Consider the following 26,497-nt stretch of genomic DNA (forward strand, 5'->3'; position numbering starts at 1 on the left):
ACAATCCAAACTAACTATCAGAAACATCGTTGAAAAATCAGAAATAATTGCCACCGGATGTGCAGCTTGCCAACTTCAAAACGCCTGCCCACACTCCTCTACACCGGATCCTGAGAGAGGGGAACCCTGCCCGGAGCCTATTGGGAAATAGACTTTACAGAGGTAAAACCCGGGAAATATGGCTATAAGTACTTACTGGTGTTTATAGATACCTTTTCAGGATGGACTGAGGCTTTTCCAACCAAGCATGAGACTGCACAGGTAGTGGCAAAGAAACTACTCGAAGATATTCTGCCCAGGTATGGCTTTCCTGTTATGATGGGATCAGACAATGGGCCAGCCTTCGTCTCTAAGGTAAGTCAGGGTCTGGCTTCCATACTTGGGGTTAATTGGAAATTACATTGTGCATATAGACCCCAGAGTTCAGGACAGGTAGAAAGAATGAACAGAACCTTAAAAGAGACCCTTGCTAAATTGACCATGGAGACTGGTGCTAACTGGGTGGCTCTGCTCCCCTACGCTCTGTATCGAGTACGCAACACCCCATATAAGCTGGGGTTCACACCTTATGAGATCATGTATGGTAGGCCTCCTCCCATCATTCCTAAACTCAGAACTGACCTTACCCAGTCAGATCATGATAACTCCTTTTTATTCTCCCTCCAAGCTTTACAACGAGTCCATAGACGTATTTGGCCAAGACTAAGGGACTTACATGCAACAGGACCTCCGTCTGTACCCCATCAGTTCCACCCAGGAGATTGGGTTCTTGTCAAGCGACACCGAGCCGAGACCCTCGAGCCTCGTTGGAAGGGACCTTTCCAGGTTATCCTGACTACCCCTGCAGCCATCAAGGTGGACAGCATAGCAACCTGGATACACCACACCCATGCGAAGCCAGTCGACCCACTGTCAGATCTCATCAGAAAACCCAACCAGGACGTCAGTTGGACCGTGGACCACAGTAAGGACAATCCTCTTAAACTAACCCTGCACCGCAAATCTCCCCCTCAGCAGTCACCATGAAGAGCCTATCTGTAATCTTACTTTCCCTATCATTGCCCCACATCCTTAGGGCTAACATAGACCCCCCTCATGGCAGTGATAATCCCCATCAGCCCTATAAGCTCACATGGCAAATAACAAGTCTTTCTACAGCAGAGGTTGTATATTCCCTCTCAAAAGTCGCCCTGCGGCAGACCTGGTACCCCGACCTTACTTTTGACCTAACCAAATTATTTCCCAACCCTACAAGCCTATGGCACTCATGACTACAACTACACAAACAATTCTTCTATGTCTGCCCAGGATACCACAAGGGGCACAAGGCATACCAATGTGGGGGACCGGCCTACTATTATTGTGCCAGCTGGAGTTGTGTCTCCACTGGTGAGATCTGGTGGACCCCCCCTTACAAAGATGACCTAATTACCCTTAAGAGGAACAAAACCATAGGCTGGGATTGATGCAGAGGGGGCACTCAGGTAACTCTAAAATTCACAGAGGCTGGCCGAGCAGATAACAGATGCTCAGTAGGTCTTACATGGGGTCTAAGACTCTATGACAATTCGAGGCTTAATTACCAAGACCCAGGAGCAATATTCACTGTAAGACTCTCAATCGAGTATTACCAAGCTACCATAGGGCCCAACCCCGTACTTGCCCCACCACCTCCACCCAGGCCCAGCCCAACAGTTGTCACCCAGAGCCCTGCCACTTACGGGGCAACACAAACGGACCTCAATCGGACCGTAATCTTCCCACTCCCCACAAGCCCCACCAAACAGCCCATAATAAGTACTGAAAAACCTAGATCAAGAAACCCCAAAGACCACCTACTTAAATTGATCCAATATACCTTTCAAGTCCTGAATTATACTAATCCCAATGCCACTGAGTCCTTTTTACGAGGGACTGGCCACTCCAGGAGGTTATAATCTATCATCTGCACCCTTCATGTGCCAGTGGACAAGTCAAAGCCCCCGCCTAACCTTAGCAGCCGTACGAGGCCGGGGGACATGCGTAGGAAAGATCCCGCCTGAACACATGCACTTACGTAGTCAGAACCTTACTATAAATAACACAGAGCAATATGTAATACCTCCCCAAGATGCCTGGTGGGCCTGCGCCAGTGGGATAACTCCATGCATCCACCCAGGAGCATTAAACCGAAGTGCAGACTACTGTGGATGGTCCACCTGATTCCTCGCTTAATCTATCATCCTTATGAAGATTTAATGTCATATTGGGAAGGAGGATTACATAGAACTAAAAGAGAACCCGTGAGCCTAACCCTGGCACTTATGCTAGGCCTAGGGTTAGGTTCCGCCGGGGTGGCTACTGGGGCATCAGCCCTAATCTCACAACAACATCACTATCAGTACTTACGAGAAGCCATTGATATAGATATACAGGAATTAGAATTATCCATTTCTAAACTTCAGGAGTCTGTCAGCTCATTAGCAGAAGTTGTCCTCCAAAATAGACGGGGATTGGACCTCCTATTCCTCCAACAAGGTGGCTTATATGCTGCCCTTAAGGAAGAATGTTGCTTTTATATAGATCACTCAGGAGTAGTTAAAGACTCGGTGGCTAAGGTACGGGAAGGATTGGCAAAACTGAAAAGGGAACGTGAAGCTGGGCAAGGTTGGTTCCGGTCATGGTTTAATTCATCCGCTTGGCTGACCACCTTAATATCCTCCTTACTAGGACCGCTTTGTATTCTGATCCTGTTACTGACCTTTGGCCCATGTATTTTAAATCGTCTGGTGGCCTTTGTCAATCAACGCCTTCAGACAGTACAAATCATGCTCCTAAGACAGCAGTATCAGCCCCTACCTAGACTTAGGCAACAACGACGACCTCACTGATGACAACCAAGGACCCAAGACTGGCTCCTCAGGCACCTGAGAGAAGAGGGGAATGAAAGACCAAAAGAACCCCCCTGGCTAGAAGTGCATTTTTATCCTGTTAACCAGCTAGTTTCGCTTCTGTACGAATGTTTGCTTTTTCGCGCGCGCGGGCTAACTGGCCGCTTCTGCTTCTGTAAGACTGCTTTGCTTGTTTCGCCCGCAGGGCCCCCTGAACCAATCCGCTGGCGCCAGGTGTGCCTGAGCAAACTGTCAGCCAATTGTGGGGCTGAGCTGATTGGTTGACAGTTTGAACAGACATACTTGGCCAGCCCCACCCTACCCGAAACTTGTTTGTATCAGTCTATAAAAACCCTGTACCAACCCAGCTCTAGACCTCTGGGCGTTATCGGCAACGAGCGGCGCAGAGGTCCAGGTTCGAACCTGCAATAAACCACCCCTGCTGCTTGGCTTTGACTCACATCTCTGGTGGTCTTTTAAGGTGGGAGTAATACTCTGGTGGCATTTCAAAAGTTGGAGGTTCAAATGCCAAATGCAGAGTCAGACCTTCTTTTTTTTTTTTTTTTTTAAGATTTTTATTTATTTATTTATTTGACAGACAAAGATCACAAGTAGGCAGAGAGGCAGGCAGAGAGAGAGGAAGGGAAGCAGGCTCCGGGCTGAACAGAGAGCCTGATGCGGGGCGCGATCCCAGGACCCTGGGATCATGACCTGAGCTGAAGGCAGAGGCTTAACACACTGAGCCACCCAGGCGCCCCCCCATTCACGTGTTTTTAATGCGCATGGACAGTCTTGCTCACTGGGGTAACTAACGCTGTGCTGAGGTTTGCGAGCACACGTGACAGGTCCGGGGCCCATGGGAGAAAATAAGGAGTAGAGTACTCGCCGCTGTCTGGACAGACCTGCCCCCTCCTCCACACCCTGCTGGAAAACTCCACTTCAAGAGCTCTATGGCCCCAGACTTGACCCTACACATCTGTATGAGAGGACAGCTGGGAGAGAAAACAGATGTCATCTTCTGGGGGGTGCTGCGTTTGTGGCATAGAAACCCTCCCTTTCCCCTCACCTCCCTTTTGCGGGGAGAGGAGATTTGACCTGGTTTCTCCAGTGAGCTTCTCCTTTTCTTTTTTTTTTTTTTTTAAGTAGGCTCCATGCCCAGCATGGAGCCCAACATGGGACTTGAACTCATAGCCCTGAGATCAAGATCCAAGCTGAAATCAAGAGTCAGACACTTAACCAACTGAACCACTCAGGCATCCCTCCAGTGATCTTCTAACAAGATTGGTGGAGCCTAGCCCATGCCTTTCATCAAGATGAGACCGATGACCATCTCTTCCCATAATGATGCTTGGCATTGGGTGTTCTGGATGTCAGTGCTCCTGGGTGTGGAGAGATGGTGGACCTGGGAGTATATCATAGTGAGGCAGTTTACTGTGCCAAGGAAATGTGAGATTCCCTGCCCAGCTCGTAAGAAACTGGTGTTTCCTTGCTTTGGAAGAGATAAAAGTGTTTATGTTAGCAAGACATTCTTGTTCCTGGGTAAAACAGGAAAGAGATCAGCTACTGGGAGACTGCACTGGACTTGGCCCACTGACCCTTGTCTTCGCCGACCGAACCAGGTCCATATTCCTCTTTACTGAGCAAGAAGAGCCGCTATTAACCAAGGGCTGAAGCTTGAGATGGGGTTTTTCAGACACCAAGTGGGGCTGAGAAGGCAGAACTTCCCCAGGAGGCAGAGGGAGTGGAGTCTCTTGAGGAGAGAAGCAGCAGATGGGATGTAAAACTTGAGATTTCAGAGATAAGATGAACAGTGAGATTAACACAAGGAAGATTGGGTGGGAGAGAGAAACATCCATGAGGAGGACACCTTCCTTCCAGAAGCCTGAGTTTTCTATTCTTTTTTTTTTTAAATTTTTATAGATTTTATTTATTTATTTGACAGACAGAGATCACAAGTAGGCAGAGAGGCAGGCAGAGAGAGAGAGGGAGAAGCAGGCTCCCCACCGAGCAGAGAGCCCGATGCGGGGCTCGATCCCAGGACCCCAGGATCACGACCTGAGCCGAAGGCAGAGGCCTCAACCCACTGAGCCACCCAGGTGCCCCCAGAAGCCTGAGTTTTCAAGGACGAAGGTCTACCTTTTAGTCTTCCTATACCGAGTGGGCTTGCTCTTTTGAGATCTGCCCGACCCTTCTGAAGAAAACTCTGTCATAGTTCTTGTGTGTTCAGAAAGGGAAGGTCAGTGTGGCAGGAGGGACTCGTGGGGAAGGACAGAGATTATCCTAACATTTTGTAGGCTCCTCATGTGTGCACGTGCACACACACCCACACACCCACACCCACACCAGCAGCTACAGAGACCCCTTGGGCTGGCTAGCAGGGGAGAACATCCTTTGAAACTCTAGGCAGTGAGGCCGAGTTCCCTGTGCCTTCCCTGCCAAGGATGAACTCAGCCCCTTTTTAAGAGGGTGCCTTGAAAGATGGGGCTGGCCACAAGTGAAGTCACAGATGTGTCGATTATATTTAATTCAAGCATTCATACCGGTCAACCTCACTTTGCAAACATGTGCTTTGCCTACTCCCTCATTAGCGTGTTAAATGTGTTGTGGCTATAATCTACAAATAGTTGAGAGCTTTTGAATTGTATCTGCTTCTCTTGCTGCCAACCGCCATCTTGGTTTCTCTCTAAGCTCCAAAAATATCCTTCAGATAAGCCACAAAAAGGACACTGGCCCAGGCTGGAACCAAAATCAACTTCCAAAGACCACAGTATTTATACTAGTATGAGCTGATGACAGTGCACTGAAGAAAGTGAGTCAGTCAACGATCAGAAGACCTCACAGAGCTCATCACAAGATATCCCTTGTTTAGATTTCTACGCATTGAAGCTGGGAATAACCCACATGGCTATAACAAAGCCTGCTTTTTCAAATTCATGGGTTGTGCTAAATTTCTAGAGAAATGAATCCAGAAAATATGATTTTATATTTTTGGCACCTTGAAATTGGTGAGAATATCTGATGTAACAATATTCAACGGGGATTTACACAGATAAACAAATGGAGGCTTTTAAAGAATGTGTGAAGATCACATCGTGTTCTGGTAAACATGATTAGTATTTCTTGCAGAGGATTTGTGGGAGAATTAAAAATATAGGCAGACAGAAGAGAATGTTCTTTCTCTTCTGTCTTGTAAGTATGCCCACATATGGCCTTCCATATCTTACCATAATACATAGTTCACTCTATTTCCCTTTCTGATAATGCCCCAGTGGGGTAGGCTCTGGTCAACTAGTTTCCACTGAGTGCAGGCTTTGTTAAGAAAAACTCAATGTTGGGCGTCTGGGTGGCTCAATCGGTTAAGTATCTGCCTTCAGCTCAGGTCATGATCCTACGGTCCATGGATCGAGTTCCGCATCGGGCTCCCTGCTCAGTGGAGTCTGCTTCTCCCTCTGCCTGCTGCTCCCCATGCTTGTGCTCTCTCTCTTTCTCTATGACAAATTAATAAAAATCTTCAAAAAGAAGGAGAAGAAGCGGAGGAGGAGGAAGGAGAAGGACTAAGTGTTCTGATGTATTTCAAAATGGCTGCTTCTTTCCCCCTCTCTGTACTGGAAGCAAGAGGGGATTTTTCTCCAACATTTACTGTGGGAATGTGCTTAAGCTCCTGGAAGTAAATCTCACAAAACTGCAGGGGCCCTGTCATGAGTGGGTCCCCGTGGAGTTTTCAACTCTCAGACTTGTCTGCGCTGAGCCTCCAGCAAGTCCTCAGTTAAATTTCTGATTTTCCTGCCTGAGTACTGGTTCCTGAAGTGGTTTCTGCTCCTTGAGTGTGTGTTCCAGGAAGCTGGCACTCCCCGCATTGGCCTGCTAGTCTCTCCAGTCTTGCAAGACATAGGATTTGCCCTGTGTAGTCCCTTCTCTTATGGAGCCAAGAAAAATTGTTGATTTTTCAGTGTGTTCAGCTTTTTCCTTGTTAGGAGGAGTGGTGACTTCCAGGCTCTTACACGTGAACTGGAATGGAAATCCTCTAGCCCCCCCCTCTATTTCTCTCTCTCCTTTAGTTGCCATACTTCTTCAAGAATCCTCTTTGTTTACTTTGTTGGTTTTCTTGATAACCTTTCTTTAAGTGTTTTCCCAATTTCTATACCCAGGTGTATTTGAACACGTGCATTTTCCTGTAATTCCATGCAGTTTCCATAACCACCCCTTTTTTACAGCGGCCTTTTTGTTTGCCTCTATATGAAGATACATTCTTTAAAATCTTATTTATTTATTTGAGAGAGTGTGTGTGCAAGAGCATGAGCTCTTTGTTGAGAGACCCCTTTTACTGACTAGAATGCACTGGAAAATATGCATCTCCCTGACCTAAAACATGCTCTTAAGCTGGCGCATACTATGAGCATCAGGGCAAATTTCTAGAGAAAGAAAATGCTCCCTGGGGTTGAAATTGGTGAGCAGAGGGAACTTCCAAAAGACAAGACTCTCCATAATCCAGCAGGTGGGAAGCAGAATATTGAGATTTGAAATATTACTGTAATTGTGATCTCATTTATACTGTCAGAGTGATGATTTTTTAAAGCACTTTTTCCTAGATGAATTGCAGACAATGGCACAAGTCAGGAACCCAAGAGTTGAGCTAAACTTCACCTTTCCCTTCATCTCTGAAATTTGGTAAGTACCATGTAAATCTATGCTTTATAATTTGTGCAGAAGAAAAATACTATAGCACAAAGGATGCACTGGGGAGAGATTACTCTTATGGAGTTCTTATATTTGGTGACAGGTGCCTGGGTGGCTCAGTTGATTAAGTGTCCTACTCTTGATTTTGCTCAGGTTATGGGATCAAAACCAGCTTTGGGCTCCACATTCAGCCGGAAGTCTTCTTGAGATTCTCTCTCTTGCTCCCCCGCCCCTCCTCCCATTTGCACTAAATAAATAAATAGATAAATAAATATTCTTACATTAGGTGATAGAAATTAAAAGTATACTGTAATAAGTTAAGGATATGTACTGTAATTCCTAGAATAAGTGTTAAAAAAAGTATAGCTAAAAACCCAGTAGAGCCATTAGAATAGACTACTAAAATCTATTCAATAACCAAAAAGGAGATAGGAAAGGAAGAACAAGAAACAGAAGAAATCAAGAAAAACTCCAGCAAGACATACACTTATACTGCACCATATCAGTAATTACATTAAATGTAAACGGACCAAGCATTTGAATTAAAGGCAGAGGTTATTAGACTAGATTTTAAAAAGAATAAGACCCAATTATATGTTGTTTATGAGAGATGCACTTTACATATAAATACACAGACAAGTTGAAAGTGTAAATACGGGGAAAAAAATCCATGCAAACACTAATCATAAGAAAGCTAGGGTAGCTGTATTGATTTCAGACTAAGAAGGTTTCCAGACAAAGGGAATTACTAGAGATGATTAGGGTCATTTTATAAGGATAAAGCGTCAATTCCTCAAGAAGACAAACTAAATCTGCCCTTGTTAGGATCTGCCTCACGTGCCACCTCCTCTCCACTTCATCTTATCTCTTGGCTTAGGTTGGTTCTTCTGGTTCCCTGGCAGGACGATGTTTATCTTCCATTCTAATCCATCCTGGTTGCAAGTTCACATTTAAAACAAAAATAGGATCACTCCTTTTTTTTTTTTTTTTTAATTTATTTATTTGACAGACAGAGATCACAAGCAGGCAGAGAGGCAGGCAGAGAGAGAAGGGGAAGCCGACTCCCCGCCGAGCAGAGAGCCCAATGCGGGGCTTGATCCCAGGACCCCGAGATCACGACCCAAGCCAAAGGCAGAGGCTTTAACCCACTGAGCCACCCAGGCTCCTTTAATTAAAAGTCTCTAATCATTCCTAGTGTTGAGCTGGATAAGGTTCAAATCCCTTCCTTAGCTTGCTACAGTTGTCCCAACCCAACTATCCAGCAGTTTGTCTTTCACTGACCATTGTTCAACCTTGACCCCATTCACAGCAATTACTCCTGTTCCAGAACACACAATGCTTTCCCTCAGAACATACTTCCTCCACCTGTCAAAGAGCCCCTCCTTTCACTTCCTCCACACATCAATTATGCATCCTTTTGTACTTGGCTACAAACTGTACCTGAACTGGCCCCTGTTATCCCCCCTCCTCCCTCCCTCACCGAACCCCAGCTGCACTGGCCTCAAATACACCACATTAGGGTCTTTGCATTTGTTGTTCCCTCTTTAAGGCATGCTGTCCTTGCTCATGCACAGTAACCCCTCTGAGCCATTCAGGTTGTTTCCTCACAGAGTCCTGCCGCAACCTTCCATTCTTAAGCAGCAACCCCCACCTCCTCACTCACTATGCAGTGTGCTGTCACCTCCACACTTTTCCTTATTGCCTCAAAAACCTTTTTCACTTATTCATTTATTGTGTCTCCCCATCCCCCTAGAATGTAGACTCCATGAGAATGGGGATCTCATGAGTTTTGTTCACCAGTGTATCCTCAAGTCCTAGAACAGTGGCCTGGCACATAGTAGGTAGTCAGTAACAATGAATGAATGAATGGTAGGTGGGTGAGGAGATATTTGGTCCGGGGAAACTTTTTACTAATGTCAAATTTCCTGCAGGTTTCAGGGCGTGCTTGTCAGGGCCTTCCAGGGTGCATAGTCACCGTGGAGCTCCTGCTGCTGTAGTAATTGCTACTGATGGTGATTTGTGAAGCCTTTTTAGCAGGACACCACAACATTTTCATGAACTTGTTAAATAAAATGCTCTGCCCCAGTCCACTGAGCAATGAATGGGTAAAATGAAGGGAAGTGTGTCCATACAATGGAATATTTTTCAGCTTTTAGAAGGAAGGAAATAGATGAACAGATAAACCTTGAGGACATTATGCTCAGTAAAGAAGCCACATACGAAAGAGCAGATGTAGTGTGATTCTACTTGTATGGGGTCCCTAGAGCGGTCGAATTCAGAGAGACCTACAGACCGTTTAATGGTGGTTGCCACAGCTGGGGGAAGGGGGGGTGGGGAGTGAGGGTGTACCGGGTACAGAGTTTCAGTTTTGCAAGATAAAAAAAAGTTGTAGAGCTGGGTTGCACAAAGGCATGAATACTCAGCACCACTGATCTGTACACTTAAACATGACTTTTAAAAATGGTCATTTTAAAATTTTACATGCTTTTTTTACTCCCAACTGATTTTTTTTTTTAAAATAAAGGGAAAAAAATGTACCACCCATATACATACCAAAGAAGCTTAAATTCTCTTTGGAAACATTTTATTTTATTTTATTTTTAAAGATTTTATTTATTTGACAGAGATCACAAGTAGGCCAGAGAGGCAGGCAGAGAGAGAGAGAGGAGGAAGCAGGCGCCCTGCTGAGCAGAGAACCCAATGCGGGCTCAATCCCAGGACCCTGGGATCGTGACCCGAGCCAAAGGCAGAGGCTTTAACCACTGAGCCACCCAGGTACCCCTGGAACATTTTCTACTCTGATTCTACTTAAGGAATATTTAAGTATAAAAGGATCTGGAGATCGGCTCTGTGCACCGGTTGAGATTTCAGTAAAATACTAATGGTCGGGGGCGGGGGAGGCACCGATGATGTCAGACAATGAGAGCTGGATTGTGAGCTCCAAAGAAGTACTGCCTCAGACCATCACTCTGACTTTTTAAGTTCTTTCCTGGGAAGAGCCTGACTCCACCAATTCCTTGAGTGCTCCCAGGATCTCCAACAAAGAATCTCTTTTTTAGATTGTAAAATTTTCTCTTGGTTGGCTTTTAAAAATCAGCTTGCCTTCTGTTTTCTCTCTTGGGGTGGATTTTTAAAAACATATTCAAGTTCACTATCCCCTCAATTTAAATTCAAGCATCGTTTACATTTTCTTAAAATATCCCTTCCCTCGAGGTGCCTGGGTGGCTCAGCGAGGTTAAGCATCTGACTTCAGCTCATGTCACTATCTCAGTGTCCTGGGATCCAGCAGGCGCCGGAGCCAGGGTCAGGCTCCCTGCTCAGCAGGGCGTCTGCTGGTCTCTCTCCATCGGCCCCTCCCCCCACTGGTGCACTCTGTCTCTCCCTCTCTCAGATTATTTATAAACTCTTTAAAAAAAGAAAAGAGACATCCCTTCCCTCTCTTGATTTTCCTCCCAGAATCTCCTCCATCCCGTATTCATTCGGTGGCCTGTTTTCTTTTGAGAGAAAAAATGTTTGGCAGCTTACTCTTTGGCAGCAAAAATGTTGAACAGGTTTGGAGCACTGGGTTTCCTGGCTGGCACGAGTCCCTTGTTACATAAAGGGTCCCTTACACCCCTGAGACTCCGAGGGAACATTTGCATGGGAGTTTCCCTGTTCTCTGGCGATCGGGTCAGGTACCTACGGCCGGTGACTGCTGTCCCCGATCAAAGACACGTGAAACGGCCCTGTTATTTACAACCGAGACCCACGAGTCTGTACAGGGCAGGAGGGTGATGGGGGGGGGGGTGATGGGCAGGCCTGCTGCCCCCATGGTGCCACCGGCCTGTCCTTTGCAGACTCACAGTTCCGTTTCCTGCCAGGGCTGTGGCGGCTGGCACCGAGCCTTGGCCCCAGGACCCGTGGCCCCGTCTCCCTGCCCTCCACTTGAGATGCCTGGCACGGTGCGGTGGCCCCTCTTGTTTCTCCAGCACAGCACTGCCCTCTGGGAGTCCGGGATTTAAAGTAGAGGCTTGACCCAGACTTGACTGTGAAATCCAGCATGCAGCCTAAGCTGAAATCAAATATTGCCTCATAAAAACCGTTCTTCATTATTAGTTATGTTTATTAATTGGGGGCACCGGGGTGGCTCAGTCCGTTAAGCATCTGCCTTGGGCTGGGGTCCTGATCCCAGGGTCCAGGGATGGAGTCCCGCATCCTGGCTCCCTCTCCCTCTCCCCCTGCTTGCGTTCCCTTTCTCTCTGTGTCTCTCTGTCAAAAAAAAAAAAAATCTTAAAAAAAGATAATATTGGGTGCCTGGGAGGCTCAGTTGGTTAAGTGACTACCTTCAGTTCGGGTCATGACCCTGGAGTCTCAGGATCGAGTCCCGCATGGGGCTCCCTGCCTCTGTGGGGAGTCTGCTTCTCCTTCTGACCATCTCCTCTCTCATACTCTTTCTCTCTCAAATAAATAAATTTTAAAAAGTTAAAAAAAAAAAAGATAATATAAGAGGAGTTGGAGAAAACTCATCCAAAGGCCCCCAGCTAGGAAGTGGAGCCAGGAGGGAAAGCAGGTGGCTGGCTCCCGGACTCTGGGGGTCTGATTCAAAGCTTGCTGGGGAGTGTGTGTCCCAGGATTTACTCCACACAACTCACTGTAGACAACACGGCGAGAAACATGGAAAGCGGGTGTTACAGACTGAACGTCCCTCAAAATTCCTATGTTGAAGCCCCAACGCCTGGTGTGCAGGTCCTTCAAGGTGGGGTTCGAAGGGAGCAATTAGGCCTTGAGGAGGCTTGCTTCCCCTCGCTGTCCTGTGAGGACACCCCGAGAAGACAGACTGGGCCTTCACCGGGAGCCCAAACTGCTGGCACTTTGACTTTGAACTTCCCGGCCTCCAGAACTGTGCGAAATCAGTGTCAGCTGCTTAAACCACTGGGTCTGCGGGATTTTTGTAAGAGCGACCTGAGCTGACTAATCCAGGGGAGCGCGGTCCTTAACCAAATCAATTCGGAAATGTTCTCTACTCGCTCCCTGTCTGAAAGAACTCACAGTGACTATCAGGAAATCAAAAGCTCTGGAACGTCCTGCAGCAAAGAAACTCATTTAATTTGTTTAACCAGTTGCTTCTCAGACTTTATTGACTATGGAAATCCCCCACTTAGGAATACTTCACAGAACACACTGGAAGGTGCTCCTGAGGTAAACGCCTCAGGAACGATGGTGCGCTTGTTTCCAGGTGAATGTAACTTCCCGTGAAGTCGGAAGCTGGTGTAGGGGGGCTCCTGGGGGCTCAGTTGTTAAGGGTCTGCCTTCGTCTAAGGTCATGATCTCAGGGTCCTGGGATCGAGTCCTGGCATCGGGGTTTCTGCTTAGTGGGGAGCCTGCTTCTCCCTCCCCCACTCCCCCGGCTGTGTTCCCTCTCTTGCTGTCTCTCTCTCTTTTTCTCTCTCTCTCTGTCAAATAAATAAAATCTTTAAAAGAAGAAGAAGCAGCTGGTGTAGGGAAAGTTTAGTGGCACAGACCAAGATGGGAAATCCAGCGCAGGGCCGTGAGTGTCTCTTGAAGAGGAAGAAGAGCCTAGCTATTCCAGAAACATCGGGAAGGTGAGTGGGGAGATGTACTACAAGGAAGTTGTTCTCAGGTAAATCTGGTGAGAACTAACTTTCAGGAGAAAAGTTTAGGGCCTTCCCTGGACAGAGGATCTGACTTTAGAACAGAAAGGCCATTACCAAATTGTGTAAATTTGAATATAGGAGAATAGGAAAACAAACAAATCTCAGAATGATTGTATCATCTGCAGGAAAGAGCCATCAGTGATGCCCATTAGAAACTTAATATGGACGGATGTCCTAACATTGTCTTGATTTCTTTTTTTTAAAAGATTTTATTTATTTATTTGACAGACAGAGATCACACGTAGGCGGAGAGGCAGGCAGAGAGAGAGAGGAGGAAGCAGGCTCCCCGCTGAGCAGGGGGGCTGATGCGGGGCTCGATCACAGGACCCTGGGATCATGACCCGAGGCCAACAGCAGAGGCCTTAATCCACGAGCCACCCAGGCACCCTGTCTTGATTTCTTTCTAGGGAATTACAAGATGTGACCTCAAAGAGAAGGCCCAGCTGGGCGAGAAGATCTTGCTTGGCCGTTGCGGTATGCAGTAACTGCGCCCAAAGGACAGAAAAGGGGAGGGGTAAGCGCACAATTTGGGTTTTGTGTCCTTAAAGTGAAATGTTAATTAGAATGAGCTGAGTAGTTAGATATTTTTAATAGTTTATGCTTCCTGCAGGGTAGGTAGGGGTGGAGGGAAGAAGGGGAGATTGCGGACGGAATGACGGCACGTGTGCACGGAACACCGTCAAATTGCTGTGTGATTGCATCGTAAGATCTCACGGCTGAGGGGGCTCTATACATTCCATTCACATAGCACATCCCGATTCCTGGTTCTTCAGAACATTCTAGAGGAAGTTTGGGAAAGAAACTCTTTTGCTCAGAGGTGCGCACACTTAATACAACCCAAATAGCCCACTGGCAATGAATATTCCACGCACGATCGACTGTGCAAAAAGATTGTTTTACTTTTTTTTGTGAGCAGAAGAATATAAAAACACGAGTGGCCTCAATGATTTAACACTGAAAATGTTGACACGTAGCAATAAGCCTCAATATAGAGCCCTGGGCTCGCCGTTCGCTCTTCATTTAAAACAAATTGAGAGTTTGTTTGACATCAATGATTTTTCCTTCGAATTGGAATGTATTGAGGTTTTATACATGTTACACAGAGCAACAGCCTATTTTCGATTTTTTTGTGTGTGTTCTTCTATTCACCTGTAATTGTAAATTGCATACAAATGTTTTCTCTCTTTTGTAAATGTCGAGGGAGGTTAGCAAATGTTGCAATTATTAGTGCCATCTATTGGTGAGATTTGGTATGACCACGTTTTCTGGGTACAAAGCCATGGAGTTACTAGGGGAGATAAGGAATCAAGTGAAAAGACAGATCAGACAGGCATTCTGTATTTAAGAATGGTGGTGAATCTCTCTTTTATGAGACAATTATAAATTCAAACACTTAAAGGGTATTTAATTATTAAATAATCATTGCTAATTGTTGTTAGGTGTGATGTTGGCGTTGGGTTACCTTAAAACATCCTGATCGTTCAGAGATTTGGGGCCAAGTTTGACCCACTATCTGTTTAGCCTATGAGCTAAGAAGAGTTTTTACATTTTTGGTTGAAAGAGTCAAAAGAAGAAGGATTTATGCTGTAGGAAAATTACATGAAATTCAAATTACAGTGGCCATAATAAGGTTTTATTGGAACATGGTCCATAATTCTTCATTTCCATTTTGACTATGGCTGCTTTGTGCTGCAGAGAGAACATAGGGCTCACGAAGCCTAAAGATTTACTCCCTGGCCCTTTACAGAAAAACCTTGCCCAGTCTGCCCTAGAACCTTTTTCTTCTCAGTGTGGCCTATGAGCCAGCAACACTGGCTTTGCCTGGAAGCGTTAGGAACACACAGTCCTGGTCTGTGCTCCAGACCCTACAGATCCAAGATCTTCAGACCCCAGGCGATTCCTACTCCCATTAAGGTTTGAGGAGCATTGGTTTTAGAGAGGTCTGCTTGGGTGGTCCTCTGGCCACACCCAAGGATGTGCAGGTGGCCAATAAGGACAAGGAGATGTGTCTACCCTGGAGCTCCCCTCCCCACTCTAGGCCATACTCTGAGTACCTAGAACTCTCGAATTCCTGCTTCCAGGGCCAAAGCAGACCTTCTCCCTGGTCCATCTCTTGCCAGATAGGTGGTTGAAATACAGCTGTTTATGGGTGGGAAGAAGGTAGGTCACCTGGTCATCCTCTTGCTTAAGCAGTAGATTCATCAGAGCACTAAGAGAGTCAGAGCTAGAGGGGGAAGAGATGGGGGAGTAACAGGCACTGGGGTAGGCTCTCTGTTGTCCACCTTCTGGCTTAGAGCTCCAGACTCCAGGAATCCTAGCCTGCCAGGATTGTGAAGGTACATCTGACTCTTTGTTAGCTTGATGTATAACTTCTAAATATTTAAACATATAGTACGGGCCTTCCTTTATGCTCCTGATCTGGGCCCCACAAATCTCAGTGCCAGCTGTGCTGAATGCTTCTCCAAGTGTGCTCTGAGGACCACAACAGGGTTGTTTAAAAAATTCAGATTCCCAGGCCCCACTTGTAACCCTCCCCTGGCCCCCCAAAATCAGAATCTTGGGGCTGGTGTCTGGGATGCTGCATTCCAGCCAGCTCCTCCTGCTGATTCTGATCCACACCTGAACTCAGAAGCGCTCGCTCGTAGTGAAGACAGAGCAGAGAGGAGCTGGCCCGAGTGAGCCAGAAGCTTCAGGGGAGACAAGAGGAAGGAGGGAAAATGCTCCTCAAAATACGACAGGAGACCGCTCCCAGCCCCCATCCCGCCAGGAACTGGCTGTAGGGAGCAGCATTCCGCTAGAATAGGGCAAGGGTGTCCTCCTGCCCCACGCGGGGGCTGCCCTGCAAAGGAAAGTATAGGAGTCAACGCACAGCGCAGAGCAAAAGGAGCTAGGGGCGCCTGGAGGGGCCCTCTGGACCCAAACGGAGTTCGTGCTGAAGCCACGGTGCAAAGGTTTGGGCAGGTGAGACCGCTCGGGTCCTGCAGGGGACCTAGGAGCAGCTGGGGCAGACCACGCAGTCCCGCCCGCGGGCTCAGGTCCTGCTGCGAACGCGCGCAAGCTGTACGGCCTCGATTTGTACAAAACCCGAGCCGGCGGTGCCATGCCGAAAACCACCACTAGGGGGAAGCAGAAACCAGGCGTGAGGAGCGCGGACGGATGGGGTGGGGGGGTGCGGGCGCCAGGAGAGCCGAAGGGCAGGAACGGCGGCGGGAGCGAGCGCCCCCTTCCCCCCAGCCCCACCCTCTAACACCCAAACACACGCTCCTGGTTCTGCACTGGAGCCGCCGATGATCTTTGTTTAGTTTCCTCGCCCAGGTGTGGTCCGTTACTTCTTAAACACGGCGGAAGGCCGGGGTCGCCCCTGGCTGCGCACGTGAGTCCCCCGGGAGCTCTGTAAAATCCCAGCGCCCTGTTCTCTCCACCAAGTCAGAGTCTCGGGCGCGGGGAGGCAGAAAGCAGCACTTTCCGAAAAAAAAATTTTTCTTTTTTTAATCTTAGTGCCTTCATCTTTATTTGTTCTTTAAGTAGGGTCCACGCCCCACATGGGGCTTGAACTCAGGGCTCTGAGATCCAGAATCGCAGCTGAGCCAGCCAGGCGCCCCCAGGGATCAATACTTTTTTTTTTTAAGCACCACAGGTGATCCATCCCCCCTTCCCCCCCCCCCCGCAGCCCACTCTGAGAACCGCTATTGTGGACTAAAGATCTCATTGCTTCCCAAGTGGCCGCTGGCTTTCCTTGCCAGAGGCTGTCTCCAAGAAGCCTTGTGCCTAAGGAGCCACACGTTCTCCTCCATCTGTCTGCAGGTGGTGCCGGCGCTGCTCATATCTGCACAGAATACGGGTCCCCTGGGGGTACTGGTCCCCAGCAGATTCACATTCGCTGAGATTCTGCGCGTCTAAGTGCGCTCCCAGGTGCTGGCCCTGCTGGTGCACGGACGACCTGCCGCAGGGTCGGTGGGACCGCGGCCTCTTTCTGCTCATGGGCCTTGGCCACTGTTCCCTGTGTCCCTTCTCCGCCTTTCGTGCTGCAGCAGGAAGAGGGGCTGGCTTCGTCTCCCATCCTGTCCTTCCTCCACTCGGGTCCCCACCACGCTGCCCGCGGTGTGGACCAAGACCCTGCACACACGCAAAAAACCCCGTGTGTGACTCCAGGAGGGATCAATGAACCAGTGGAGTGAGAAATGCTCGGAACTTGGTGTTGAAGACTAGGCTCTGCCACCCAGAAGCTAGGAGCGCTTGCCCAAGGTTCGGCCTCCTCGAGACTCCGTCACTTGACCTGCTTCACTGACCTTGTCGTGTCACCGTGAGGACCAAGGAGAGACCCGGCGTTAAAGCTCCTTTTCACCAACACGGTGGCCGGCATCCTCCATTCTCGGTCTCACATTGTCACCATTGCTGGGGGGGGGGGACAGCCCTGCCCCTCACACACTCCCTGGAAAAGCCTAGCTTTCCGAACCTCCCTATCCTGACCCCCAACTCAGACTTCCCTCTTGCACTCCGAAAGTCCCACCAAATGCCTGCATTTCCTGCAGGAATCCTGCAGGATTCCTGTGTGTCCAGCGTGTGGACCCATCCACATGCCATATTTACCTGGGACAAGTCACTTTATCATTCCTTTGCATCTCCCAAGACACGGCCTTCTCTCCTCTATCTTCCTGCCATCAACTCCCAGAAGGGGAGGGACACGCAGAGAGGGGAGAGGTGACCGAAGGTGGGTGGCGGGGACCCGGGATAAGCTGGCAGACATTTGCAGTGAGCAGAGAAGACCAATCACCCCCCTCAGAACGTCAGGCATCAAACATTAGTCAAGCTACAGTGAGGTATGGCATTTCTTCCCCCCACTCCCTGGCAGGCAAAACAAACAAACAAAAAATCAGCCTCCCCTGATCTGGAGGAGTGGGTTTGGGCGGGCGGGAGCGCGCGAGGACAGTGAGCCGAGACCCCACCTACAGAAATGGCACTGGAAGACGTGAGATGGACAAGGGGCCACCTTCTGGAGCTCCCGTCGGGGTGCCCCTGCCCTACAGGGCAGCAAGCAGCACAGCCTCACAGAGTCCACGAGACCTTTGGGGGCAAAGGGCATCCAAACCCTTTCAAACCCTGCCGGCCCCTTCCCTGGGCTCCCGGAGGAGCAGGGAAGCCCAAGGAGGACACTTGTGCAGAGGGACAGCTGAGATGGGGCTGGCCCGGGTTCTGGCCCCGTCCCTGTGAATGGCTGGGGGGTCTGATGGCGATCGCAGAGGCTCAGGCCCTCCCAACTGTTAGCCGCTCAGCAGAGGGCCAGATCAGCCCAGGTGTCAGCTCCCTTTATAGGATGCCTTGTGTTCCCTGCCCCCAGATTCAAACGTTGAATTGCCAATCATTGTTGCCTCAGAACGTGACCTTGAGTGATGCAGATGTAATAAGTTAAGATCAGGTCATTAGCCAGACCCTAACCCAGTATGGCTGGTATCCTTATAAAACAGGGAAATTTGGGGCACCCGGGGGGCTCAGTCTGTTAAGCATCTGCCTTCAGTTCCGGTCATGATCTCAGGGTCCTGGGATCGAGTCCTGGCATCGGGGTCCCTGCTTAGCGGGGAGCCTGCTTCTCCCTCTACCACTGACTGCTCATGATCTCTCTCTTTCTCTAATAAACAAATTCAAAAAAGTGGGGGGAAATTGAACATGGGGTGACCCCCATGTGAGGAGGATGGCAGAGACGGGGTGCTGGGTCTACAAGCCAGGGAACACCAGGGCGGCGACAGACCAGCGGACGCTGGGAGGAAGGCACAGAGCAGAGCATCTTCATAGCCCTCCCGGGGAACTGGTCTCCGGAGCTTCAGACTCCGGGTCTCCAGGATGGAGAAAACACATTCCTGTCGCTGATGCCACCCCATCTGTGGCGTTTGTTATGGCAGCCATAGGAAACTAATACATTCAGCTCCCCAGAAGCCCAGGCTGGAGCGCCCGCCAAGCTACAGACACTCCGTCTTTCTAACCGGGTTACTTCCCCACTAGGAGTTTCCATAATCACTTGGATAGTCCCTGTAGCCTGTCCCTACGAAGCTGGAGAATGTGAAGGAGCAGGGAATGGGCTGCGGGGTGTGTGTCCGGGACCGCTCAGCGGACAGCAATTCACCCTCAGCCCAAAACTCAGGTGTCCTACAAGCCAATGTTCTTCTCTACCAGGCCTTGGGATTTACCCCCATAATACATCCCCAGGAGACCAGCAGCCTTAGCGTCTCCACCTGCCTGCTCCTGCCCCGCCAGGACCTCTCTCTCATCTGCGCCACCAAATGGTCTCCACACCACCCTGTCCCCCCCACTCCTTATCCCCTCCACCACCAGAATGCTCTTCCCAAAGGCAATCCGATAGGGTCTCACCCCAGCCCAGAGCCCTGCACGGGTCTCTGATCTCTTGCCTTCTCATCTCTGCTGCTGTCTACTCGCACCTCCTGCTCCAGTTCCACCGAGACACAGCCGGGGGGGCTGCTTCCTTTTGTGAACAAGTGGCTCCTTCTCCCTGGTTCTCGTCCATGCCCCTCTGTGCCAGCTAACCTGCTCTCACCTACCCCTTCGTCTTCCGAGTGTCCATCGGAAACCCTGCTACCTTCCACTGGAGACAGTTTCTGTCACATTATGTCATCATTCTTTCTTTTCCTTTGTTTTCTCCATGAATGGGTGAGCTCGTTGAGGGCAGGGACTTGTGTCCTCCACAGCTGAACAGCACAGAGCAGACCCTTCAACAGTATTTGTGGGATGAATTCATCAGGAGTTCTCAAAGTGCGGTCCCTGGACCGGCAGCAGCAGCGTCACCTGGGGGCTCATCACGAATGCAGACGTTGGCCTCCGCCCGGGGCCTGCTGAGTCAGAAACTCAGGGGGGTGGGGTCCAGGTTTCACACACCTTCCAGAGGATTCTGATAGACACTCAAGTTTGCGATCAACGGAATTTAAAAATGAGAACGTAGTGAAACAGGATATGTATGGAATTTGGTATTATTATTCAACCTAGACTGAATTGCGACAGGAGGGCTGATGGTTCCTCATCACTGGGAATCCCTGGGCGTTATGGCAGCCTGGGGTGCCCGTTGTCCACCTCTCCCTCAGCCCTTGTTCTAATGTGTTCTGTTAGATCCCCTTCTGGGGGGAGGGGGCCGTGGGAATATACACTAATGTCTCAGGAGTGTCCCAAGCAGAAGCCCAAGGCACACAGGAAGCCTGGGCTTCCAAGCGCCATGATTACCATTGTCAGGCTCAATTCTTGAGTGGTCATGGTGCCGGGTTTTCTCTCCTCGCAGAGATCACAAGTAGGCAGAGAGGCAGGCAGAGAGAGAGGAAGAAGCAGGCTCCCTGCTGAGCAGAAAGCCCGATGTGGGGCTTGATCCCAGGACCCTGAGATCATGACCTGAGCCGAAGGCAGCGGCTTAACCCACTGAGCCACCCAGGCGCCCCTCTCCTAGCATTCTTAACTTAAAAACATTTTGTTAACTTCCCACCCAGGGGGAAAAAAAAAAGCCAAAGATCAAAACAAAACTTGTGGATACAGAGAGGTTTGGTGGTTGCCAAAGGTGGGGTTGGGCAAATGGGGTGTATTTGAACGTTGCTAAGATCTTAAAAATCTTACCATAAAAAATTGTGTACCTGTGTGATGGTACATGTTAATAAGACTCATGGTGATGTTCATTTCACATATATACCAATACTGAATTGTTACGTTTATACCGAAACATTATTACATGTCAGTTACATCTCAATATTTAAAAATAAGCACTCTGTCAAGGGAATTAGAACCCTATTGCTTCAGATTTACGATATTACCTGTAGTAATGAGTATCCTATCTTTTTAAAATTTAGTCTGAAGAAGTTAAAGATGTGAGGGGTTTTAGCCTTTAATCTTTTGTCTCTTGGATTCTTGGGTTGTGTGTGTGTGTGTGTATTTTTAAAGAGAAAGAGCGCGAGTGGGGGAGGGGCAGAGGGAGAGAGAGAACTCCAAGCAGGCTCCAAGCTCAGCACAGAACCCCACGTGGGGCTTGACCTCAAGATCCTGAGATCATGACCCGAGCCCAAATCAAGAGTCGGACGCTTACCCAACTGAACCACCCAGTAACCCCCTCAAATGTTGGTTTTTAACTTCTCAATAAGAAACCTTGATATGCCATTTAAGAAGCTGGAAAAGAATTCCCTTTAGGACTGAAGAATATATCACAGGTCAGGTTGGAAATGCTGTGACACGCTGAGAGGTGCTGGGAGAAGCCCCTCCACCACCTGGTGCCTGCTTCCCTCTCCTCAAGACACTCTCCCTCTCCAGCCTACGCTCAACACGTCTCAGCCTCTTTCAGGTCCTTGAATTTACCAAGCTTTCTTTTGTTCTGGGCCTTTGGACTAGACTTTGCCCTGCTTGGGAAGTTCCCCTCAGCTTTTTTTCTCCCCAAAGACTTTATTTATTTGAGAGTGAGAGCAAGAGAGAGAGAGAGAGAGGAAGAGCGAGAGAGAGCGAGCGAGCGAGAGCGCATTATCGGGGGAAGAAGAAGCAGAGAAAGAAACAGATTCCAAGATGCGTGTGGGGCCCATTATGGGGCTTGTCCTGGGACCTGATCCCAGGACCCTGAGAGTCAGTCACTTAATGGACAGAGCCACCCATGCAGCCTTCTTTCTGCTTTTTTTTTGACTAATTCCTTCTTCGCCTTTTGGGAGGAAAGGGAAATACCCCTTTGCCCAGCAAGACTCCTCCTCCTCGTCCATGAGGTGAGGATCCTCCCTTTCCCTGACCTCCCCCCTCACCAGTTTTCCTTCATCTGCTCCTTTTTCCTCTTCCTTCCCCTGCTAGCCTGGAAGAACACCCAGAGTCTCCTTCTTGGACCCCCAGCACTATCTCGGAGCGAGGCGCACAGTAGGGACTCAAGTATTTGTTGGAGAAATTTGAACACTCGCCAGCTTTAGGCAAATAACTTTCCAAGTTCCAAGTGAGTCCACTTGCTTCTTTTATCCTTGGGCTAGGAACTATCCTTGGGCTAATAAAACTCAGGGGGAAGGAGGGTATGGAAGAGCCGTGTATGATTTCAACAGAAGACAGCTGGGGAGAGAAGGAGAACTTGGCAGCTCAGGAAGTGCATGGCTAACGGCAAGTTGCTGTGACTCCCACAGAGCCTCTCCTTTCATTTGTGAGGAGGGCCCCCAAGATGAGAATGGCATGGAGACTCTCCCCCAAAGGGCCCACTTCCTCTTATTCTCTGATATGTGGTCTCTGTGGGCGATGTTGTAAACAGAACTGAGCTTGGAGGGAAACACAGGTTGTGTGTCTTTGTATAAATGGTTACTACTCTCTACCCCCAGACAAGCCGTGGTCATTGGGACATCACACAAATTACAGAAGAAAATTTCTCATCCAATCTCAGGGTTAGAAAGGACCTGGATAGCAGTGCATCCCCTCCTCTGACCTCTGCAGGAAATCCCTCTGTAGATCTCTGATAACAATTCACAACACAGTAACAACATTGGATTCCAATTTTTGGAAAATCCTCTTAAGCCCAGAGCTCTGTATGTGGTCGTGGTTTATGGAATTAGATAAATAAATCCAAAGGAACATTAATAATCAGGACAGTAGAAATTATGTTAAGGTTGTTTTTTGATAAAACATTGTGGGAAAATCATTTTAAATGTTTGACATCGTCTTCAGTCTTCACGTTGTACCAGATACATGCAGATACATGTTCTCATCAGTTTATTACTGGGCAAGTAAAAAGCAAAACAAAAAGGGGACCATAAATTCTGTCTCACTATGTACTCCGACCCAATTACTGAATATTTATTTACCAAATGACTGAGCAAATTCTCAAACATTCATTGAGTATCTTGAGTCTTGAGGCTAAACGTTCAGACTAGATCTCCCTTGCTTATTGCAGCAATGACCATAACCTTCGGCATTCACACAGGAGAGCAAGGGAGCGGGGTGCAGCGTCACGGATTTGGGATGGCAGATGGTTTCCAGTCCCGCCCTGCTACTAACCAGCTGTGCCACCTTAGCCAGATTACCAGACTCTGTGGATCTTGGTTTCCTCCTCTGCAAACAGAGGTGACTGAATCAGGTGACCTGTAAGGTTCAGTAGACCAGCCTTATGAGTGAAATTAACTCTCAGTCAGCTGGGTAATTGATCATTAGCAAAGGTCAAACTCCTCTTAAATACCGATGGTTAAGTTAAAGGAATTATTGTAAATATAATTATGTACCTATCCTTCCCCGGATAAATAGAAACTTGAGTTAATAGTTGGCTACAGCACTCAGCTCGTAAGCTCTCATTTCTGCCTTCAGTATTGGCTAAAACTCCCTGGCTGTCTGCTGAATCTGGACTTCTAAAATATTTCTATTTTTAAACCGCAGCGATGGGACTGTACAGTCCTAGTAGGGCATATACCAAAGAAAAAAAGAAACAACCCCCAAAACTGCAAAGAAATCACAAATGATTTTCAGTAGTTACTTTTTACCATGATTCCCTCCTTGATATTATGATATTTTTGGATAATAAGGTATAGTTATTATGAAAGAAGAATAGATTTAGTAGCAAAAGAAATTAAGTATTTTTAAATTAGGTGCCAAGATTTTCAGTGAGGGGGGGACAAAGATATAAAACCCTTTATTTATAAAACCCCAGATCAGAACCCTTTATTCTAAGTTTGAATTAGAAATATTAGTAAGAATATATATGTACTTGTAGTTTTAAAAAATTATTTCTTAGCTCTGTCTGTTGAAAAGACCTAGATGACTTGACTAACTCATAATAATGAACACCCTTAGCACCCAGACAGTGTTTTCTAAATACCATTTCACGAGACAGAACAGAGCTCCTTGGAGAAATGGGTGCCTTAGGGTCAGGGAGGAGCCTGGACTATCTTGTCATTCCAGCAAGCAAGGAAGTTATCAAAGACCACAGAATCATGCCCGAAAGACTTAGGAACCAAGCTGAAGAGACCATAGGCCAGAGAATACATGATTTCAGCACCAAAAAGAATAACGACTGCAAAAGAGTGAAACACATCTGTGAGTTCATACAATTACAACACACACCGCTTTGAAGGAAACTGGGAATCCAACTCATTATTCTGAAAACTGGGAGGGGCACCTGGCTGCCCAGTTGGTAGAGATCTTGATCTCACAGTCCTGACAGGATGGTGAGTTTCGCGTCCCACGTTGGGTATAGAGATCAGTTAAATTTTTTTTTTTAAATTTTTAAAAAGAGAATACTTTAAAAAATAAATAAAAATTTTAAAAACTGGTAAAGAAAAAGAAAGACAAAATAATTATGTGAAGGGCACCTGGGTGGCTCAGTTGGTTAAGCATCTGCCTTTAGCTCAGGTCATGATCACAGGGTCCTGGGATCGAGCCCTGCATCGGGCTCTCTGCTCAGCGGGGAGCCTGCTTTCCTCTCTCTCTCTGCCTGCTGCTCTGCCTACTTGTGATCTCTCTCTCTCTGTCAAATAAATAAATAAAATCTTTAAACATTTTTTAAAAGAAGAAGAATTCAAACTAATAAGTACAGAGGGATACTAGAATCGGAAAACCTCTATTTTGCAAACTCTAGTGAAATAATGGATCAAGGCAAATGGTTTTAGGAAATACCTCCCCACAGAAATATCATCATCAACAACAAAAAAGAGTATGGGACATTCTACAGGCTTGTAGAAATTATTTTTCTGCAACAAATAAATTGCATAAAGAAGAAGGAAGGATGGGGAACCTGTAGATTAAAAGAGATTTAAGAGATATAGTAACTAAATGCAATATAGGAGATTTATCTGGATCCCGATTTAGACAAACTACCTATAAAAACAAACAAACAAACAAACAAACCACTTTTATGAGGGAACTAGCTCTATTCAGAACATCACCTGGGTATTTTACAGTGTCATGGAAAAATACTATAAATGTGAAGGGTGCGATGATATTTGAGACGGCGCTTTTAAAAGTCCTTATTTTTTTCACATAGAGGTTGAAATACTTATGAATAAAATAATTCCAATATCTGATGCTTAAAAATAATTAGCAGAGGGCATCTGGGCGGCTTAGTCAGTTGATTTTGGTTCAGGTGGTGACTTCAGGGTCAGGGGATCGAGCCCCATGTTGGGCTCCGTACTGCGCATGGAACCTGCTTGAGATTCACTTTCCCACACCCTCTGCTTTTCTCCCCCCCCCTTTCTCCCCGCCCCTCTCTCTAAAAAAAAAAAGAAAAAAATTTAGTAGGGATTGCAGTAAGACTGAGGAGCAGAGAGAGCACAGAAGAAATAAAGTAGTCATGTATTGATAACTGTTGAAAAATAGATCATCAGAACATGGGGTCTCATTATCCTATTTTCTCCACTTTGTATACTATTTTCATAATAAGTTTTTTTTATAAGTAAGTGCTTTTTTCAAATGTGATCTCTACATTGGAGATATATATATATATATATATATCTATATTGGAGATATATTTTATATATATATATATTTTTTTTTTTTTAAGTTTTATTTTAAAGTAATCTCTACATCCTCACGGGGCTCAAACTCACAACCCTGAGACCAAGAGTCATAGGTTCAATCCAGCCAGGTGCCCTAGCCTTATTTTCAAGGTACCCATATCCCTTTTTGTCTATTACAAATGCATTTCCATTTGCTCCTAAACTACAAGATTTTAGCTCTCCTCCCCTATCTCATGAAGAGGGTTCCCATTTGTTTAAAGTCGTATTTCCTTACTTGTAGTGATTTTTTAAAAATAATTATTGAAATGCATATTCGGTAATATAAGGTCCCATGGCTCTTCATCACCTTGGGGTAAAATGCGGAGACCCCCTGCTTTGACACTTTAAGCCCATCATAATCAAGTTCCACCCCACCTGTCACATGAACTGTTCCAAAAACCAAAAGGGAGGAAACCCATCTCAACCCATTTTATATGGCCAGATACCAAAACCATACAAAGATATCACACAAAGAAGAAAGATATAGGCCAATATCTATATTCAATGGACCCCCAAATTTTCAACAGAATACTAGCAAGTTGAATCCAGCTAATGTATAAGACTTATAAGCTTAAACGTGGCAAATGTTGTAGGACATACATTTTGCCACAATTTAAACATAGTAAAATAATAAAAAGAATTACACACCATGACCAAAAGGATTTATCTCAGGGATGCGAAGGTGGTATAACATCAGAAAATCAACTGACGTAACGTATTTTATCAGTAGAATAAAAGACGAAAATCACATTATCATCTCAGTAGATGCAGAAAAAGCATTTGACAAAATCCACATTCATGGACCCCAGATTAAGAACACCTG

At 47.1% G+C, this 26,497-nt stretch overlaps 1 protein-coding gene and 1 long non-coding RNA gene across 3 annotated transcripts in view; one reads left to right on the plus strand and one right to left on the minus strand.

The window, feature by feature from the left end:
* Positions 1-26,497, minus strand: part of CLDN10 (claudin 10) — a 129,925-nt gene that overhangs the window by 75,873 nt on the left and 27,555 nt on the right. The gene's annotated exons all lie outside the window — the stretch shown is intronic.
* Positions 178-7,789, plus strand: LOC116574001. Its single transcript, XR_004279096.1, has 3 exons — positions 178-312; positions 364-964; positions 7,460-7,789. It is a non-coding gene; the product is annotated as an uncharacterized LOC116574001 (long non-coding RNA).

Source organism: Mustela erminea, chromosome 15, assembly GCF_009829155.1.
Source record: "Mustela erminea isolate mMusErm1 chromosome 15, mMusErm1.Pri, whole genome shotgun sequence".
In the NCBI taxonomy this organism is placed as follows: Eukaryota; Metazoa; Chordata; class Mammalia; order Carnivora; family Mustelidae; genus Mustela; species Mustela erminea.